This window comes from Mauremys mutica, chromosome 8 (assembly GCF_020497125.1).
Source record: "Mauremys mutica isolate MM-2020 ecotype Southern chromosome 8, ASM2049712v1, whole genome shotgun sequence".
Taxonomy (NCBI): domain Eukaryota; kingdom Metazoa; phylum Chordata; order Testudines; family Geoemydidae; genus Mauremys; species Mauremys mutica.
The window spans coordinates 54,632,574-54,654,627 of NC_059079.1; the positions used below are offsets into that span (position 1 = coordinate 54,632,574).

The 22,054-nt window shown below is 42.6% G+C and overlaps 1 long non-coding RNA gene across 1 annotated transcript in view; it reads left to right on the forward strand.

The window, feature by feature from the left end:
- Positions 1 to 17,193, forward strand: part of LOC123375520 — a 35,765-nt gene extending 18,572 nt beyond the window's left edge. The window contains exons 3-4 of the long non-coding RNA XR_006581498.1: positions 212 to 348; positions 17,091 to 17,193. This is a non-coding gene — a long non-coding RNA (uncharacterized LOC123375520). The remainder of the gene's footprint in view (positions 1 to 211; positions 349 to 17,090) is intronic.
- The last annotated feature ends 4,861 nt before the right edge of the window (positions 17,194 to 22,054 follow it).

Consider the following 22,054-nt stretch of genomic DNA (forward strand, 5'->3'; position numbering starts at 1 on the left):
CTCCCACTATCAACATTTATGAGTCACCAATGAATGGGGTGGAAAAATGAGAAAACAAAACAAAAAAAACCCTGGTAGGGGGCACAAATATGCTTGCTTTCCTCTGGCACTAAAATGCCTAGTTACATTACAACTCTGCCTTAGCCTTTCTTCTCTCTACGGTGTAGCCTTGCTTTGCAGTTTCTAAAGGCTGGTGTTTGTTTTGTTCTAGCTTCCAATCCCCGGTCTCTGGAACTCTCCTTAGCTCTCTCCGTTTTTCTGACACTCTTCATCATTTGAAAATCCCACTTCAACACCTCTCTCCTCTTCCTGGCGCTGTATTGTTGAAGGATTTTGCATCTCTTCTTTGTAAGTCTAGTAGCTTGCTTTTCTTGGTGGCTATCGGTTAGTGGCCTGTTTTTAGTGTCCCTCAGTAACCCTTACTGTTTCTATTTGATGTGAAGCAGCTATCGTTTATAAGCTGTGCATCTTTGATAGGTTTGCTGTTTTTATGAACAAAAATAACTCCTTTTGCACTCGGCTTCAGTCCCCTCGCCCCCTGCTACAAATTTCCCTCTGGCAATTATAAGGAGGTGAAGTAATGTTTGGGGAGTAAATATCCTTTACTTAGCTAGCCCAGTAAAATGTGGATCTAAAGAATGGAAATATTTCAAATTAAAGCCATCCTCCAAAGTGGTGTGATGCATAGAGAACACCATGCCTTTGAAGTTGGCAAGTAAACTAGTTAGTCACAGAGTTGAGATGACTGAACATCTCCCTTTGAAACACGATTGATGAGGCAGAAACTGATGCTTGGCAAAGATAAAATTTCTCAGTTGCGAAGGAAAGATGGACTGGCAGACAAACATTTCAGACCTAAAGAAAGGATCTCTCCTGAAAATTCCAGGTTTAAATTGCTTCACTACAGCAGAATGCTAAAAAAGGTCTGGATTGATGTTACTGTATAAGTGTCACTAAATTTGCAGTCCATCACTAAACTATCTATGGAGTTAATTGCAAGTCCATTACCCAACTGAAATGTTTTAATACAGTTGAGTACTTGACTTCCTTCAGACAACAACAAACAAGCCCCAAGTACACTCATTATCCTGAAAAGTTGTTCACAACATCATGAAATTAATTTACAACAAGCAACCAGTTAAAAATAAATGACAAGTGCATGACAAAATGCTTGTATTTTCCTATCTATAGATCAGGTGTAATTCCCACTTTCTTGCACTGACATTACATCAGTGCTAAATGATCTAGGGTAGGGTCTCAATGTTCATAGCACACAGGATGGACTTTAGTTCTTTTTGTTGGTGGGGCATTGTATAGAGAGAGGTGAGTTGTGTTTGGAAAAAGATACGGCACCAACCATGGCAGAGTGGATATGGGGATTTTAGGTCAGCTGTTCACCTGTATACAAATATGGCACAATCCCAAGATAATGCAGATGGTTTTGAAGAGATGAGTGGTGAGAACAGGGAGGAGTCAAAGAAGATTCTGAAATACAGGTTGTAACATCAGTTGCAAAAAGTATTTAGTTGACTAAGGAAGAATGGTCTGTGATGAAAGCCTGGAAATTGGAATTAGCAGATTCCTGGCTATGCACCAGGTTTCATGGGTAACGTTGGGAAGTCAGATATGACCTGATATTTAGAGAGGTTGAGTGCCTGCAGCTCCCATTTACTTCAGTGGGAATTGTGGGTGCTCTGTACTGTACCTCTGAAAAGTCAGTCTGTTAACCTTTCTGTGCCTCACTTTTACAATCTGTAAGGGGAAATAATTCTGACCTATCTTGTTATGTCAAACTGATGTTTGTGAAGTACTTTGAGACCCTTGCATGAAAGGCACTAGGCAAGTGCCAAGCAATAATATGACTAATTAATTAGGGGTTAAAGCTGTGCTAAGAGTTGCTTCTGAGCAGCATTTCCTGGCAGCTGTCTGTGGTGTGACTTCTTTCACTCTCTGGTCAATCTTTCTGTTTAATAAAAATTAACCATTTGGCTGAGAAACTAAGTGTGTGCTTGGATTCTTAAATACAAAAAAATGTACAGGCTGTGATGGGTTCGGTCACAGAGACCCCCTTGGGACTGTCACTTGATGTGCTGAGACTACCTCTGAGCCTGTTTTCTCTGCCAGTTTGGGCCTCCAGAACCCTGCCTTGTTGAGCCAGACACACAAGCCTGCTGCAACACAGACCAGGTCTGGTCCATGCCCCCAAAGCTGCAGACTTAATTGAAAACAGCTTAAAAAGTGCTCCTGTCTCCAGCACCCAGACACCCAGCTCTCAATGGGATCCAAACCCCAAATAAATCCGTTTTGCTCTGTATAAAGCTTATACAGGATAAACTCAAAAATTGTCTGTCCTCTAACACTGATAGAGAGATGCACAGCTGTTTACTCCCCCAGGTATTAATCACTTACTCTGGGTTAATTAATAAACAAAAAAGTGATTTTATTAAGTATAAAAAGTAGGATTTAAGTGGTTTCAAGTAATAACAGACAGAACAAGGTAAATTACTATGTAAAATACATCAAAATATGCAAGGCTAACTTAATACACTAAGGATCTAGTTACAAATACTAACTTCTCACCCTAGATCAGGGATCATCAACCTTTTGCACGCAGCCCACCACGGTAAGCACCCTGGTGGGCCGGGCCGGTTTGTTTACCTGCCGGGTGCGCAGGTTTGGCCAATTGCGGCTCCCACTGGCCGCGGTTCTCCACTCCAGCCCAATGGGGGCTGCGGGAAGCAGCAGCCAGCACATCCCTCAGCCTGTGTTGCTTCCCACAGCCCCCATTGGCCTGGAGCGGCGAACTGCGGCCAGTGGGAGCCACGATTGGCCGAACCTGCAGACGTGGCAGGTAAACAAACCAGCCTGGCCCACCAGGGTGGGTACCCTGGCGGGCCGCAGGCCAAAAGTTGCCGATCCCTGCTCTAGTTGTTATCTCAGGCACAATCCTTTTCAGACCAACGTTGTAGTTTATGGCTTGGGTCCAGCAATCACTCACACCGCCACCGTTATAGTCCTTTGTTCCTGTTTCTTTCCGGCATCTCTTTGGGGTGAAGAGGCCATCCCTTGAGCCAGCTGAAGACAAAAATGGAGAGGCTTCCAGGGCCTTTTATATTCTCTCTCTTGTGGGCAGAAATCCCTTTGTTTTTCTGTGCAAAATCACAGCAACAAGATGGAGTTTGTAGCCACCTGAGCAAGTCACATGTCCATGAATGATTCAGCTTTTGCAGGCTGACACCATTGTTTACATGTTAGTTTGAAAATTCCCAGGAAATCTCCGATGGGGATTGGCATCTCCCAAAGTCCATTGTTAGTTAATTACTCCTAATTACTTGAATAAACCCTTCCCTTATGTTTTTCCTACAGCAAACACTTCAAATACAAGCATAGAGCCAACGCGCATAACTTCAGACATAAAAATGATACATGCCTACAAATAGGATGAATATATGCAGTAGATCATAACCTTTGCAAAGCTATGTTACATGGCATATCTAGCATAAAGCATATTCCAGTTATGTCATATTTACACTCATAAGCATATTTCCATAAACGTATAGAATGCAACATCAAACAGGCCTTAACACCTGATTTTTCTCTTTCTGTCATGGTGTTTCAGCACTTCCAGTCCTCATAAAAAATGAGTCCAAAAAGATAAAGGGAAGCTAACTAGAAAAGTGGACGCTTCCAAACCAAAGGTGTGAATTCTAAAAAAACAGCTAATGGTTGAAGGACTGTGTCTTTTTTTTTAAAAATTGTTTTTCTTCATGGGTCTTAACACCTAGTTAACACCTAGTTTTAAAGCAAATATGCCAATTTCCTGTGTTTTAGACTCAGTTATTAGCCATCTCTGACTCAGATTGCTTTTTAGAATTTAGAATTCCATAGTCTCACTTCATGTAAGAGTGAGAGTTCCTATTGTAAGCTGGATAGAGGAATTTAATACATTACAGTGAAGCTTATTTCAATCTTAGCTCCCCCCCCAATCAAATACTATGGCAATTTCATTAGCAGGGAGAGATGAAAATCAGTGGAGAACAATGGGTTTTTTTACTGTAGCTTTTTAATGTAATATACTATCTGTGAATGGAATCTTATTAGATGCACAGGAGAAAATGCACCTAATACTTCAACCCTCTTGTAACAGGGCGGTACTCACCCCTGCGGCGCCTCCTGCTGGTGACTCATGGAATTAGCTCCGTCCAGCACCGGAGCGCCCTCTGCAGGCCAGTGATCCACCTGTTCGTCTGGCCCCCGTGTCCCTCCCTGGACCCGGTGCCCCTTTCTTTGGGGTGCTGCCCCCTGACAATAAGCCCCGTCTCTCTGGGTCTCCCCTCCTTAGGTAACCCTCACCCTCTATCCCTACCTTGCCTCAGTGTATGGCTACTGCCAGTCATTGTCTAGCCCCACACTCTGGGCAGACTGCAGTCTCAGCCAACTCATCCCTGGCAAGGAGGGTTTGGACCTGCTGCTTTGTCCTACCCCTGGGCTGCCCTCTGCAACCCACAGTACCTATCGGCCCACTCCTAGGCCGCAGCCTGGGGCTTTCTAGGCTGGAGCTCCCCGGCTCCTCAGCCTTCCCCAGCCCTGCTGCACTCAGGTACCTGGTCTCTCTTTCCCAGCAGCTAGGCCCATCTCTCTCTGAAGGCAGAAGAGAGACTGTCTGGGTTCCTAGCTTCCCTGCCTTTTATAAGGCCCTGCTCCTCAGTTTGGGGTGTGGCCCCCAGCTGTAGCCACTTCCCCAATCAGCTCAGCTCTGTCAGGCCACTTTTTAAACCCCTTAAAACCCCCGGAGCAGGGTTCACCCTGTTACACCTCTATTTTCAGAGGTAAGAAGGAAGTAATGTGGGGGAAATTGTTGAGAAAAGGGGATTAACATATTAGACATCCTAGAAATAACAATGAAAGTGTTCTTAAACTAGAAATTACAGGTTCTTAGTCAGCATCCAACTTTTATATTTAAAATCATGTTATCAGTCCACCAGGAAGAAGGGTTATAAGTTTGGCTGCAACTACAATAGGGATGATGGTATACCCCAATCTGCTTCTGAGAGCTGGAAAGATAACTACAGATAGTCACTACCTTGTCTTCATGAGAGTCTTCCTGGAACCAGAGCTCTGTTTTGGTTTCAGGAGCGGGTCATATGTACAGAAGCACCTCTGTTGCTACCTACTCCTGCACTAGAATAACTGAAGGTATCTCTAGTCATGACTGCAGCTTAAGCTGACATACCTGAGCTAGAACAGTGAAGCTGTGAACAGTAAAGCCATAGCAGTGTGAGATAAAGCACAGCTAAGCCTCCAAACAATTACCCAGGGTTCTAGTGGGTTTGTATAGCCCACACTGAAACTCACATTGCTGCGGCTTTGCTGTTTTGGGACCTGAGCTAGAGTCATACCTTGTAATTGTGGTCTAGACATACAGAGAGGAAGGGAACTTAGGGTAACTGGTTCAATGGAGGGGCAAAGTTATGAGAGCCATCTTGGTGTTGGCACTAATGTTATAGAGGAATTATGTATGTGCATACTTGAGGTGGTGTGGGTTCTAAGGTTAACGTCTGCAATGCTAACACCAGCTCTAGTATAACAGCAGGTGTATTCTGTGCTATGATCAGCACAGTGGTAATCTTATAGGAAGTCGTGTAAAAATAGACACAGCCATAAACATACAAGTAAATTAGATTTGGGCAGGAAGTGGGGTGACAGTCAAAGCAGTTACACTTTAGGCCTTTTCTAAACACACAAGTTGTACTGCTTTCATCATACCAGTATAATACAAACCCCCTAGTGTGGATGCTGTTACATTAATGTAAAAGTGCTTCTCCTGGCATAGTTTATGCCTATACTGGAAGGGGAATAATCTAAACTAGTATAAGCACATTTATTAGTTAAACGATACCCACATTAAGAGTTATACCAGTATAACTATACCAGTTTAAAAAAAACATCCCCTAACCAATGTAGTTACACCAGAAGAAAAACTGTACATAGTAGATAGGCCTTAGACTCAGTAGCAGAAAGAATGAAAGGATGGTATCAGTGAGGTACAAAACCAAAAGCACTATTTGCTACAAATAGCATCTTGTGAGATTTGGATACGGTTTGCATGTTTCATTGCTTTCTTTACGTAAGCTTTCCACCTTACGTCTGTTTAAAGAAATGTATTATAAGTAACCAATGACTACATTACAGTACAGAGCTAATTCATAGAAAATAGAATGTTTCCAATTGCATAACAGTATTCGGTAGCTTAAAAGTGCACAGTGTTAAAAATAATGACAACCTGAGATGCTTACTAACAGAGAAGTATCAGAGGGGTAGCCGTGTTAGTCTGGTTCTGTAGAAGCAGCAAAGAATCCTGTGGCACCTTATAGACTAACAGACGTTTTGCAGCATGAGCTTTCGTGGGTGAATACCCACTTCTTCGGATGCAAGTAGTGGAAATTTCCAGGGGCAGGTTTATATATGCAAGCAAGAAGCAAGCTAGAGATAACGAGGTTAGTTCAATCAGGGAGGATGAGGCCCTGTTCTGGCAGTTGAGTGAAAACCAAGGGAGGAGAAACTGGTTCTGTAGTTGGCAAGCCATTCACAGTCTTTGTTTAATCCTGAGCTGATGGTGTCAAATTTGCAGATGAATTGGAGCTCAGCAGTTTCTCTTTGAAGTCTGGTCCTGAAGTTTTTTTGCTGCAGGATGGCCACCTTAAGATCTGCTATTGTGTGGCCAGGGAGGTTGAAGTGTTCTCCTACAGGTTTTTGAATATTGCCATTCCTAATATCTGATTTGTGTCCATTTATCCTTTTCCTTAGAGACTGTCCAGTTTGGCCGATGTACATAGCAGAGGGGCATTGCTGGCATATGATGGCATATATTACATTGGTGGACGTGCAGGTGAATGAACCGGTGATGGTGTGGCTGATCTGGTTAGGTCCTGTGATGGTGTCGCTGGTGTAGATATGTGGGCAGAGTTGGCATCGAGATTTGTTGCATGGATTGGTTCCTGAGTTAGAGTTACTATGGTGCGGTGTGCAGTTACTGGTGAGAATATGCTTCAGGTTGGCAGGATGTCTGTGGGCGAGGACTGGCCTGCCACCCAAGGCCTGTGAAAGTGTGGGATCATTGTCTAGGATGGGTTGTAGATCCTTGATGATGCGCTGGAGGGGTTTTAGCTGGGGGCTGTATGTGATGGCCAGTGGAGTCCTGTTGGTTTCTTTCTTGGGTTTGTCTTGCAGTAGGAGGTTTCTGGGTACACGTCTGGCTCTGTTGATCTGTTTCCTTATTTCCTCATGCGGGTACTGTAGTTTTGAGAATGCTTGGTGGAGATTTTGTAGGTGTTGGTCTCTGTCTGTGGCGTTAGAGCAGATGCGGTTGTACCTCAGTGCTTGGCTGTAGAAAATGATCTTGTGGTGTGCCCAGGATGGAAGCTGGAGGCATGAAGGTAGGCATAGCAGTCGGTAGGTTTTCACCTGCACGTCCACCAATGTAATATATGTAATATATGCCATCATATGCCAGCAATGCCCCTCTGCTATGTACATCGGCCAAACTGGACAGTCTCTAAGGAAAAGGATAAATGGATACAAATCAGATATTAGGAATGGCAATATTCAAAAACCTGTAGGAGAACACTTCAACCTCCCTGGCCACACAATAGCAGATCTTAAGGTGGCCATCCTGCAGCAAAAAAACTTCAGGACCAGACTTCAAAGAGAAACTGCTGAGCTCCAATTCAGCTGCAAATTTGACACCATCAGCTCAGGATTAAACAAAGACTGTGAATGTCTTGCCAACTACAGAACCAGTTTCTCCTCCCTTGGTTTTCACTCAACTGCCAGAACAGGGCCTCATCCTCCCTGATTGAACTAACCTCGTTATCTCTAGCTTGCTTCTTGCTTGCATATATAAACCTGCCCCTGGAAATTTCCACTACTTGCATCCAAAGAAGTGGGTATTCACCCACGAAAGCTCATGCTGCAAAACGTCTGTTAGTCTATAAGGTGCCACAGGATTCTTTGCTGCACTAACAGAGAAGGAATTTAAGTGAACATTCAGTGCTAATAATAATGCTTTATATTTATTAGCGTGGAACAACATTTTTTTTTTAGTTTTTTAAAATGAAAAATGCCTCTGTGACCAAAATGAAAATTTTTATCGTTTTCCCAATTTTCCTTTTGGTTGAAATTTTCTGATTTTTTTCCCCCACTGAAAAACCAGAAACCAAACCTGAAATTTGCACTCAAAAATTTTGTGATTTGGTTTTCAAAAACTGAATTTATTAACCATCCCCCCTCCCCAAAATAAACAAAATGTGTTTTGTTTTTTGAAACCCAATAAACTTTTATGGGAATTTTTTAAAAATGTTTTGTTTAAAAAATGTCTTGCAAAAATGACTGCCATTTTTAACCAGCTCTAATGTTTATAGAAATTTTCATTTGAACTTTTTATTTTCAAGCTTATACATACACTGAGCAGCTACCTCTGGGATAAAATGTAGCAGCTCTTTAATACTATTGAGCAACATTATCCAAAAGTTTAGTATGGGCACTGTAGAAATATACAATATCCAATTATGGCCCTCAAATGCCAGATATAAGCACTTTCTGAATAAGATTAGATAGACATGCGTCACTCAACTATGAGAACAGGAAAAGTTGGGGAATCCCCTATATAAGGGGTGCATACAACTCAACTGTGTTCGGGAGCATCTAAGAAGACTGAATAATGTGGGACATTTATAATACTGTAGCTAGAAGCTGCTAGTAGAATAAATCTGACAATCAAGAATGTGCCAAAAGCCTCACTGAGACACATTCAGGATTGTTAATTCTTACAATCATGTCAAGTTATTCACCTCTTGTCAAGTCAAATGGATCTCCTTCTGGGGAGAGCCTGTCACTCCGCTGACATCTGAAGTGTATAGCAGCATCACTGCATCTCAGAATGAAATAAAGGTACAGTAAATTTGGTGAGGCATCAGAAAGATGTTGCTGCAGTGTCAATTGTCAGCAATAAGATCTGCTCTAATGCTCACAGCCAAAAAGGTGAAAGACTTAAGAGAGAGCTGAAAGCTGAGAATACTGGTAACAGCCCCCTTCCTCACAATGTTTCACAGTAGAATGCTAGGCACCAGAAGTATTCTTAAGATGAATCTTGGTCCCTTTACAAATTCAAGGCTGAGTCCTTAAACTGATGCCTTCATGAAAACATCAAGAGGACTTTGGTCAAGAGCACCAATAAATTAAAAATGATTATTAATAATGCACAACCTTGGCAGGTCTTTGGACACAGGTGGTATAGCTGGACTCTTGAGTGGAGTGAGGAAGGATGTAATTCTATTTGGAATAGGGAGCAAACTTGATATCTGTGTTGGGAAAATACTAAAGAAGAAGGGAGGGGTAGCAACATTATAGGGCTGGGCAAATTATTCCAGAAGTCTGTGCACTCTCTTGAACAGGCTATATCTGGATAACTTGTCTCTTTTTGACTGTCACCTCATCTTCAGATCTAACAAGCTAAGAGAATCTGGTCACATGAGTTATGTATTTGGTACATAATTAAGAAGTTCAGTCCAGGCCCCCTGTAAAGCTACTACCACATTCTGCACTTCAGAGAATCTACAACTTGACAATTAATGCCATACAGCGACTGCCTCATAGCTCTGAGCACACACATCTCTTCCTTATTTAAAAAATTGTGTGTGAGAGAGAGACACACACACACACATTCTAAGTGAGTTAGCAATCCAAAACCCATGGACTTTCAGTGGGAGTTGGGGTATGTAATTGCATTAGTCTCATTTAAAAATATGCTTGCCACAGAAGCAGTACAAAAAAAAAGTAGAAAGGAACAGATTCACTCAAAAATTAGTAATGTTACCTGTTAATGTCACTTGTGAAAAGCTTTCAGTAAGCTCTTCCAACAAATTCTCTTTTAAAGAAGCCTTACAATAAGGGAAGACACCAGTATATATTGGTTTGGTATACATTATTAACTTCAAGCCCAAATCTGAGTTCTTGCACCACTTATAGTCTGAAGTCTGGTAACCGGAGGTACAGCTACTTGGATTTGAGTCCTCAACTGAATTCAGAAAATGTAACCCATGCTATATAAATACAGTAGATGTCAGCTTATTTGGAGGGATGTCAGTTTATCGTATATAATAAACAAATGAGGCATGTTAATGATAAAGAGTTATATTTATATAGTGCTCTTCACATAGAAGGATCCCCAAGTGCATCACAAATGATGTGTATCTACAATATATGAATCATTTCACTCACAGGGGTTGGAATGTGACAATAGCAGGGCCACCCAGAGGGGGGGCAAGAGGGGCAATTTGCCCCAGGCCCTGAGCCCCGCAGGGGCCCCCACGAGAGTTTTTCGGAGCCCCTGGAACGGGGTCCTTCACTCGCTCCGGGGGCCCTGGAAAACTCTCGCGGGGCCCGGGCCCCCGGAGCTTCTTCCGCTCCCGGTCTTCGCCGGCGGGGGTCCTTCCACTCCGGGGCGGAAGGACCCCCCGCCGGCGAATTACTGCCGAAGCGGAACCCGCCACCGAAGTGCAGCCGGGTCTTTGGCGGTAATTCGGCGGTGGGGGGCCCTTCCATTCCGGGACCCGCCGCCGAATTACCACCGAAGACCCGGCTGCACTTCAGCGGTGGGTCCTGCTTTGGTGGTAATTCGGTGGGGTCCTGGAATGGAAGGGCCCCTCGCCACCGAATTACCGCCAAAGCAGGGGCCCCCCGCTGCCAAAGACCCCAGGCCCCCGGAATCCTCTGGGCGGCCCTGGACAATAGTTTAACACCATCCAGCAACGCTACATAACACCTAGGACTGGGGGTGGGTTTTTTTGTTGTTTTTTTTAAATCTAGTTAGGATGTAATTATACAGATTGGAATCTGATCATGACACTTGGACTAGCAGAGTTAAGTTATGGGATCTCTTTTAAGCACCTTCAGAAAGGTCTTTGGTTTTACAAAAATTCCTGAGATTCCTAAACTTAGTCCATACTTTTGGAAGTTAGCTGGCTCTCTAATTTAGTTCACTAGTTACTGCATTTCATAGACCTTTATCTACTTAGGACTTGTCCAAGTTCTCATTAAGCATAAAGTCAAACTGGCTTCTGTGGGAATGACAGCTCAGATGTGAGTGAAGAGCCAAGTGAAAATTATGTAGTGATTTCACATGACAAGGCCATTTCAGACAAAAAAAAAAACATTAAGCACATAAAGTTACACAATAGGAAATCTTGAACTTTTGCTGACCCCTGCTGATGGCAGTTTGCCAAGGGAAAGTTTTGAAGCTACCCTAATGCTCTGTTTTGGAAATCTTTCTGATTCTAATGCCCAGTGCTTGTATACTATTTTAAGAAAATGAAAAGTGCTTAATTATGTTTCCAGGGTACCATAGCTAATAAACTAAAATGCCTACCTAGAGCTGCTGTACTTACAGCCTGGAAATCCTGTATATTGGTAATTACCCAAACAATATAAACTTATGCAATATTAAACCACAAATGAAAAACAGATAAGAGAAGAAGGTTTTGCAAAGTAACAGCAGTGTCATCCTGGAAAGAGAATGGGAAAGTGGATGCATATATATCAACTTTGATGAGTATTATACCTTTAGACTGCAATGTGCAATTATCATGACAACAGCCATGATGGCCTGAAATAACTGGTCAGCCTCACCTGTTTGGTTATACAATAGCATTGCAATCCCCCATCTAGTGTAAACCAAATCTTGGCTAGGAACATGAAATCAAGTTGCCAAAAGGAGCGCCTGGCATTCCACTACCTTACTCATGGCCTTAGTATCTGATAACCAATAGAGAATTTCCTCCTGTTCAAGACAAACTGCCCTCTAATTACTCAGTATTCTAATCACTACTATCTGCAGTAATTGCAAAGGAGAGGAAATCACTAAAAGAAATCTATGTCTCTTAAAGTATAATTAACAATTAAAATAGAAAGGTGCCATCCTGACACTCTGATGTAGATTAAAGACTCAGAAAATGCAGCTCAGCATTTGAGGGCAAAGCGAAAAGGCTGGACACTTGCAAAGTAGCTCTAATGTAAATTCTATTAATTATCCTTTTTAACTGCAGATTGGTTTGTGTTTGAAAGGTGACATGTGCAGCTTTGAATGTCTAGGAGGTATTTGGATTCATGGTTTTGATTCCAGCCCATCTCTACTCTTAGCAGGATTCTTTCATTCTTCTGGTAGAAGAGTCAGGGATAGTTAAACCTCAAAGGGTTTGAAGGTTTGGTTCTGATGTAGTTGGTTGGAGAATTTCCAAAACTTTAAAGTTTTGATGAAAAATGTACACGTCTCTCCTTCCCTCTGCTGCAATGTCTACAAAGCACAGGACAAAGGCCAGGGAGCTGGTGCACTGTGTCCACTGCTTGTTCAGTAATCAGTATTGTCTCAGTGTTGCCTTGGGCTCCCTCCAGCTGTTTGCTGTATCTGTCTCTAAGGGCTTGGCTACACTTGCAGGTGTGCAGCGCTGGGAGTTACAGCTGTCTTCGTACAGCTGTGTAGGGAAAGCGCTGGAGTGTGGCCACACTGACAGCTACCAGCGCTGCAGTGTGGCCACATTTACAGCATTTGCAGCGGTGTTGGGAGTGGTGCATTATGGGCAGCTATCCCAGCGTTCAAGTGGCTGCAACGTGCTTTTCAAAAGAGGAGGGTGGGGTGGAGTGTGACAGGGAGCATGGGGGAGAGAGAGAGAGTGGATTTTTGGAGCCGACACTGTCAGCTCCCTGCCTTGCAAATTCTGACCACTTCCCTGACCCCTCATTCACTCTTAAATGCAAATAGCCTGCAGACCAGATAAGCAGCTGCTCCGACGGACTCCCTTCCCCTACCACCCGCCGTGCTGTTTCTCTCCTCAAGCAAACACTAGCTGTGGACATTCATCCCCCTGCCTGCCTCATTCACAGCAAACAGGAGCTGTGTTTGTTTCTAAGATAAGCAGCTCCAGGAGCCCCGAGTTCACAACAAAACAAAGAGAGGCATCATAACAAAACAAAGAGAGTTCTTTAGTTAAAAGCATTATGGGAAAATTCTGGAGGTCAGTTACAGCATAGTAAAATTAATCACTGTTTACACTGGCACTCCAGCGCTGCAGCACCAGCGCTGCAGTCGTTATTCCCCAGGTAGACATGGAGTACAGCCAGCGCTGTAGCCAGGGAAATACAGCGCTGTATGTGCCTTTCAAGTGTGGACGGTGAGTGAGTTGCAGCGCTGTAAAGCCACCACCAGCGCTGCAACTCTCCAGTGTAACCAAGCCCTCAGACTGTAAGCTCTTTCGGGTGGGGACCATCTTTTTGTTATGTGTGTGTACAATGCTGAGTATAATGCTACTAATAAAACACAATCTTGGATTGTGTTCTGTTTTTGACCAGCTCTTCCTGGATGTGTGACTGTTTATCAGAACCACTCCCCTGCTCTGTGGTATTCAGCATGGTTCAATAGATAGGACACCTCAGAAGTTAGGTGCTTTGTTCTGTTCTTCATAGGTTTTTATACTACGCTTATCACCGTAGTAACTGAGTACCTTCCAGTCATGCATTAAGCCAGCTGACTACTCATCTGTCACGTGTTGTTTGTTCTCATCTTCTTCCCAGAGGGTGCAGAGAAGTGTCTTGTTTTAGTGAGGTTTTTTTACATTTATTTATACAACTTCAGTATACTTGTTGGCATGTGTTTTTACTGGAGAAGGCTGGGTCAAAGAAATGCATCTTGCTCTTGGAGTGGAAAGTTGTGAGGTCTTTAGTTCCTTAGGGAACCTCATTCTACAGTCTTGGACCCTCCCCCCCCCCTTCAGAGATGGTTCTGTCTTCTGCACAGACAAGTTTTACTCTTATAGTCTCTAAGGTGCCACAAGGACTCCTAGTTGTTTCAACTAACACATTTATTTGGGCATAAGCTTCCGTGGGCTATAACCCACTTCATCAGATGCATGGAGTGAAAAATACAGTAGGCAGGTATAAATATACAGCACATGAAAAGAAGGGAGTTGCCGTACCAAGATGGGGGTCAGTGCTAACTTATAGTTGAGAGTTCCAAAGGAGCATAGTTGTTTGCTGTGGTCTTTGTCCTGCATCTTGAAATGGTCTTTTAGCTACCCTGGGCCCAAGATAAGCATTGAAACCTGGAACTTGATTAGAAATTCAATGGAGAGCCAGCATAGAGAGTGGAGGTGTGATATGCCCATGGTAGCCTGCGTTGCTGAGAAGACACACTGCAATGTTCTGTACTAGTTGGAGTTTTCTAGATGCTGAAGGCTTCATGCCCAGGTATGCTGCATTGCTGTAACTCAGCCAAGAGGTGATGGAGGCATGAATAACTGAGGCCAAGTCTTCCTCTGTCATGAGTATTCTAGCCAACCAGCAATGTAGAAAGCATTATTCGCTGCCGTTGTGACATGAGAGCTCAGTATTAGTGAGGAATCCAAGAGTACTCCTAAACTATGGACTGAATTGACCAATTGTTGATGTGTATCTTCGACTAGACCATAGCTACAAACCCCTGAAAATACTTTCCTCTGTCCTCCAGCATCTCCAGTCATTTGTCTATTTATACCCATCAACAGATGTGACCTGGGCAGGGGCGGCTCTATGTTTTTTGCCGCCCCAAGCATGGCAGTCAGGCGGCTTTCGGCAGCACGCCTGCGGACGGTCTGCTGGTCACACGGATTCGGCGGAATGCCTGCAGGAGGTCCGCCGGTGCCACGCCTTTGGCATCCCCGCTGCCGACTTGCCGCGGGACCAGCCGACCTCCCGCAGGCATTCCGCTGAAGGCAGCCTGACTGCTGCCCTCACAGCGACTGGCAGTCTGCTCCCTGCGGCTTGCCGCCCAAGGCACGCGTTTTCTGCGCTGGTGCCTGGAGCCACCCCTGGACCTGGGATCTTCCCACATTTTTTCCATGATGCCTGTCATTGGCAGTTAAATCTCAACAATAGCTTGTAAGAGCAGAAACAAAACAGCATTTAAAAACATGTCCAGAAGCCTTGGGGATCAGTTTTCCAAAGGTCTTCAAATAAATCCTTAAAATTTCTGTGAGGTTTTGACATTTCACTGTCTGAAGCTGGGACTGCAATGGAAACAGCACAGAAAATTTGGCTGTAGTCTGACTTAGAATGAAGTAAAATGAAAGCCCCAAATTGTTTCACTCCATTACCGTGTGCGAGTATAGCAACCCTCTGCTTAGAATGAAGTTCTGTAAAGAGCAGGATCTGAGTAGAAGAGAGTTCTTCTCTGTTGATTTGTGTCCATCCCTCTGCATGTGTAGATATGTTGTTTTTCTTTAGCAAATCCATTGCTCGGTATGAGATTTATAACTACAGTAATTCATTCTTTAAAGGCAAATATTAAATTAAACAGCATGGTTTATCTTTAAAAAATGTAAATGTGGAGAAGTGGCTATTCCTCCCACCTATGCCCTTTACCATCTGAAAGTGCCTGAGTAACATAGAAAGCTGAGGTCTTAGGTTGTATAGTGCAGGAGACAGAGTGAAAAAGCCTCTAACAATCTACCCATAACTGCCGTGACCTCACCTCTGGCCTGCACAAGCACCGTCTGACAGGGTAAGAGGAGAGACATGGTGAGCACTTTAGATCAGTTAGGTTCTCTGGGAGTTATCCTGGACCTGAACAGTTACTGACAAGAGAGAGAGATTCTGCTGAATTATTCAGAAGGGCAAGCTAGAATCTAGACTAGGATGAGACCGCAAAACTCATTTCAATTTAGAATAGACTGAGACCAAATTCTTGGTAGATTAGGCCAGTGTTTTATCCACTGAACCTATTACAGCTCCTCTGGCATGTCTCGATTTTTGGATTCATCAACTGCAGATACCCTCTGTCAAAAACTTTGACAAAATATTATACTAAAAATCTTATCACACTAGCATGTACTTTTATGTGCGTTTTCATGTCTATCAACGCTGGTCATCTAGTAATGTGTGTACAAAACTGCTTCACAATCCACTTTCTTTTCTTTCTCAGTTCACCAGTTTTTATGATATCAAAGCCTCTTCTGTGGTGACAAACTGTCAAAAATTGTTACATTTCGAAAGCAAGGGCTTAGGCAGAAGATGCTGGTTACAAAGCAGAACACTTCAGTTTGCACAAATATCCTGGGAAGCAGCAATAATAGGAAAAGGAATATAGAAAAAATTGCATGATTTCATGGGAGTTTTGAGCTCAGGATGGGTGTCAGAAGAACTGCATGCAGTGGAAGGCAGGTTAGGAGTTTAGGGAGGGGTAAATGTTCAAACTGCTGCAAAGGGAGGAGAGTACAAGGTGGTAGAGTTTCATAATTCCTCCCATTTATATCAAGAAGAGCCACAGAATTAAATCCACCTTTTCCTCTGCTCTTGGGATCCTCTGGATCAGTTAGTCAGTCTACATCTCCCTGTCATTCAACTTAATTTTTAAGGTATCGCAAAGGGTCTAATCCTTATGCTGCACCAACCCCAGTGGAGGGTTCCGTTCTTCCCAGCTCTCCATTGAGTGGCCTTAGATTCACTCAACAACCTTTACTGTACAGCTCCTGTAGATGAACTAGTCCTGCCAGCTGCACCCCTGTTCTAGTGACTGCTGCTTCCTCACAGCAACAGCTCTACTACCCCCACCCTCAAACAGCAAAACTCCATCCATTCCATTGCAACCAGAGCTCTGATCAGCTATGGAGGAGGGCCAGGTTTATAAAGGTTTTAGGAGCAGTACCTTGAATGATACAGGTATTGTTTTTCTTGTGTCAGACTGTCCCACTATTAGAGCTGGATGAAACTTCTTTTTGCAAAAATGCAGATTCAGGTCAACCAAAACATGTTGCAAATTACTGTTAATTTTGCCAAATTTTGGGGGTAAAAAGCACACCAACCAAATCATTCCCCAAAATTAATATTTTATTTGGACATATTGAAATTAAACATTTTGATTTTTTATTTGAAATTACTTTTCTTTGAAATTTCCTTTAGTTTTTCATAAAAATTATCCTAAAAATGCTTGAAATTCAAATGAAATTTTTTTTGAAAAATTTCCAGTTTTGTGTCAATCTAAAGCATTTTTTAAAATTATTTTTCAGAATTGCCAGCAAATTGAAAAATCCATTATTTGCACAGCTCTACTCATGATCCACATCCCCACGGGGACATGACACGTTATTAAATATCAGGAGAAATTCCCGAAGCAACTGCAGTATAGAATATCAGTCTTGGACCGATACAGAACAAGCACTGGAGAACAGCAGCACTGTAAACAGAAGAGTCTGTGATTATCCCAGTTCCACTTTAACCCAGTGGGCCTTTGGGAAAGGCCATATTTCTTTATCTCATTTTGGGGGGGCCTGCACAGCCTTTTCTTTCTATTTACAGCTAAGTACAGCTCAGTGTGACACACGTACTGTACTATATTTGTCGTGTTGTCCCACTACACTCAGCATGCTTGAGACATTACAGTTAGGTATTAGATCTGTCCAGCATGACAAGATTTTTCCAAGGAAAAAGAAAAGTATGTCTTCACATTTTGTAGGCCCTGGGACAAAGCTAAGATGCATGTCTGTGTGAATAAGACTTTAGCAATTAGCAGCATGTCATGGGAGTCAACAGAGAAATATAACTGATGCTGATCAAAGAGTATATGTAGAGCCCTGCAAATCTGCGGATATCTGTTTGCAAATCGCAGATCACATGCGATTACAAATTTTGTATCCAGGCAGAGCGCTATATATTTGATTTTGTTATTCAATAGATGATATGATCACTTTTACTGAACCAAAACTGAAAACTAATCCCAACTATGTGTAGTGATTAGAGCAGCGCATTGAACAGCACTTGCTATTTATTAGTGGAGAAGTTCAAGTTGGACTCCCCCTGGCTTAAATGGGAAGGATTTGCTACTAGGGCATTCTCAGTGAGAGACTGTCACCTGTGCAACCCAAATTCCAGGGGTATGGCAAGGCCTTCCTTTTTGTTTAGGGTGGGATTTTCAAACACACTCAGCACCATCTTAACTCTGCTTCCACTACAGTCAATGAAAAAGCTCCCATGAACTCCAGTGGGAGTAATGAAAATCCAACCCTGTAGCTTTGGGGGAAGGAATGGGAGAGGCTGGGTCATGATTGCTGCTGTTATTTAGAGAAATAAAGTTTTGTTGGGGACTGGTGTCTACTTGTGATTGGCTAGATTTGTGGCTGAAGGTGTGTGAAAGCTGCCAGATTTCCCTTTCATTCTAATTGTATTTTTAACTTTTGGTAGAACCCTGGCACCTAGAACCCTGGGTAGCGCTTTGTGGGTTTTTTTTATGAGATCCATTATACATCTAAACACAATGTAGTGTGTGTGTGTATATATATATATATATATATATATACACATACACACACACACACAGACTACATATGTGAATGTGCAAATAATAGCCCAAAGAGGACAAAGCATACATAATTTGCACCAGGCTGGACGTTATGTATATCTAAAGATGGTCCCCAAACATGGTGGATCCCATGAGATTTGTGGGAGGAGGCTATCTCTATTGAGGTTCTGCAGGGATTCTGGACACTTATTGCTCTCCTTTGCCCACCTGTCTGGCTGTGCGATGTCAATGGATCTGCAGCTTTGGGTTTTCCTGCAGATCCCTATTCAGCTTTCTCCAGTCACTGGTCACATGTGGAGGAAGGGCTGCTGCATCAGAACCAGAGCTCCTAAAGCCCCACTTGTATTTTCATAAAGTATTCTGTGTCCTTTTATATGTTAGGGGACCACAGAAATCTTAATTATCTAAGAAAATAAGAGGAGCGAGTCAAATTGGTTTAATGAAGGAACACCCATTGACTCTGCCCTTGCTTGGAAGAGTGAACATCCAAACTTCCAGCACGTTGCTGATGCCTGCAACATACAAGAGTTTATATGTTGCAGTAAACCCAGAAAACATTGGATGGACCAGCTCCTAGGGAGGTGGAAATTTACATCACAAGGGAGAGCCTTTTCAGCATTAGTCTATTTGAACATTCAGTGAAATAGGTCATTTGGAGAGAGATTTTCAAAGGCACCAATTAGGTGCTGAGCTGCCATTTGCAGCTTAGAAAATCTCTCCCATATTTTTCAACTGTGAAAGCTGTTCTCATTATCATAAAGAAACAAATCAAGATGCATGTTCGAATCCTTGGGTTGTTTTTTTTTTTAAAGTCACTTGCTCTACAAATAAACAAGCTTTATATGAAATATTAACCTTCTTCCAATGGGCTACATAAATATTTTTAAGCATAGCACAAATCTCAGCAAGTTCCACATGATTTGCAGAGAAATTTCTACAGGATATCCTAACACTGTCCACTGGGAATCCTACTATAGCTATACTTTGTTATGCATCTGTATTAAAGAATAAAATCTATATAAGAGTGATGTAGAACTTCCAGACTCATTTTACTCTTTGAGATCATCTGGATTCTCTGGGTCTCATATAGCATAAATATTGTATTGATTCACACATTTGAAGGGATCTCACATGTATACTGGGCATATCAACTGTATTCCTCTTATCCTTAGCCAGTACAGTAGAACCTCAGAGTTATGAACACCAGAGTTATGAACTGACTAGTCAACCACACACCTCATTTGGAACTGAAAGTATGCAATCAGGCAGCAGCAGAGACCTAAAAAAAAAAAGGCAAAGCAAATACAATACAGTACTGTCTTAAATGTAAACTACTAAAAAAATAGAGGGAAAGTTAAAAAAAAAAGATTTGTCAAGGTAAGGTGACTATTTCTATGCTTGTTTTATTTAAATTAAGATGGTTAAAAGCAGCATTTTTCTTCTACATGGTAAAATTTCAAAGTTGTATTCAGTCAGTGTTCACTTGTAAACTTCTGAAAGAACAACCATAATGTTTTGTTCAGAGTTACGAACAACCTTCATTCCCAAGATGTTCATAATGTTGAGGTTCTGCTGTATAATGTATTTAATAGGGCATTCAGACTTGACAGTAAGGAAAATTAATTATTAAACTATTTGTACTAAACTGTTATTTGTTGCAACATCTGAGATTCTTATGGCTGGTCTTTATTGCAAAGTTACATCGGCATAACGACATCTCTAACACTCCTGAGAGACTTAATTGACCTGACCTAACCACCAGTGCAGACAGCGGTAGGTCAATGAAATAATTTTTCTGTTGGCCTAGCTAATGACTCTTGAGGAGGTGGATTATGTACAGCAACATGAGAACCCCTCCAGATGCTGTAGTAATTATCTACACTGAAGCGCTACAGCAGCAGAGTTGCAGCACTACAGATGTGCCACTGTAGTGTTTAAAGTGTAGACATAGCCTTAGATTCACTGGACAAATAATCAAGAAGATAGAACACAATAATCTTACTTTGACTAACGTCTCATTGGTGATTTGTATTAAAAAATTGACACCGCCCTTGCCCCTAAAGGTTTCAGATGAAGATTATATATTTCATTTGTTGACCTGCACTGTGCGTAATGCAACTGCATGCTGTTTAAAATCCGCTGCCTTCTACATCAGAGGTGTGTGCATTTCAGTGACAGATGTAGTGATCCCAATGTATAGAATCAATTTAAACTACTCAAGGGGTCAGCAAAATCAGATTCCTAGAATGGTGATCTCTAAGTATCAGCCAAAGTTGTATTGGAATCTGTGAGCATACTTTAAAGTGGGTGTTTAAGGGAGAAGGATAATTGTTGGATGAGGCCTTAATGCTAGTTTCTGTGTAGTTTGTCATCCTATTTGGAATGTTTGCATGAAAGATGCTCTAATATGAGGAGGAATGTATGGGACGGTGGGGGCAGGGCCGCCCAGAGGATTCACGGGGCCTGGGGCAAAGCAATTTCAGGGGCCCCTTCCATAAAAAAATGTTGCAATACTATAGAATACTATAGTCTTGTGGGGGGCCCTGTGGGGCCTGGGGCAAATTGCCCCACTTTTTCCCCTCCCCCCCCGCCCCGGGGTGGCCCTGGGAAAAATAAACATTTAAAAACCTTCCACATCTCAACACAAACCCAGTTTTGAGAGAACTTCTTTTCAAGTCACCTTTACAAGGTATCTCTGGTTCTCAGCATCAGCTACTGCTAAAAGGCACTAAAGCTCATTAAAAGGGTTGGACAAATATTTTCCATCAAAACTTTTTCTGGATCGAAAACTAGGGGTTTTTAAAAAGCAGAAAAAATCACGGACAGTGTCTGTTTTCCTTCAAAATTTGTTGTGGTTTTTTTTAATTGAAAAGCTGAAATTAGTCTGCCAAAACTTGAACATGGTTTGGGGTTTCAGGAGTGTGTAGCCAAATATTTGCTGCTTACTGTGTTTGATTGTTTAAAGAAACAATAAAAAAAATTCTGCTTAAAAAAAAATCCAAAACTTTTGAACCACCTCAGCTTATGATCAAACACCTGAGCCCATCCAGTCAGAGATTTTTCCAGGTTTCTGATACTCTGCTGGCTTCCTTGATTCATATCTGTCTCCATAACTTTGGGTTCATTTAGGTTAGAACATAAGAATGGCCATACTAGGTCAGACCAAAGGTCCATCCAGCCCAGTATCCTGTCTACTGACAGTGGCTAATGCCAAGTGCCCCAGAGGGAGTGAACCTAACAGGTAATGATCAAGTGATCTCTCTCCTACCATCCATCTCCACCCTCTGACAAACAGAGGCTAGGGACACCATTGCTTACCCATCCTGGCTAATAGCCATTAGTGGACTTGACCTCAATTAATTTATCTGTTTCCTAGAGACTGGCTCCATTGGGTCCCTCACAAACTGGAGACGGTTACTGTGGGTTTGTCTTTAGTATAGCTTATGTACATACTCCACAAACTGAGCATTTGAGCTTGTTCCAGAATCTGGGATGAGCCTATGTTGTGAAAACTGAAATGCTCAAAATAGCACATGCATGTGAGTGGACACAGGATGCTAAAATTAAATTAATCCAGGGGGTCTCAAACTGGGGGTCAGGACCCCTCAGGGGGTCACCAGGTTATTACTGGGGGTCGTGAGCTGTCAGCCTCCACCTCAAACCCTGCTTTGCCTC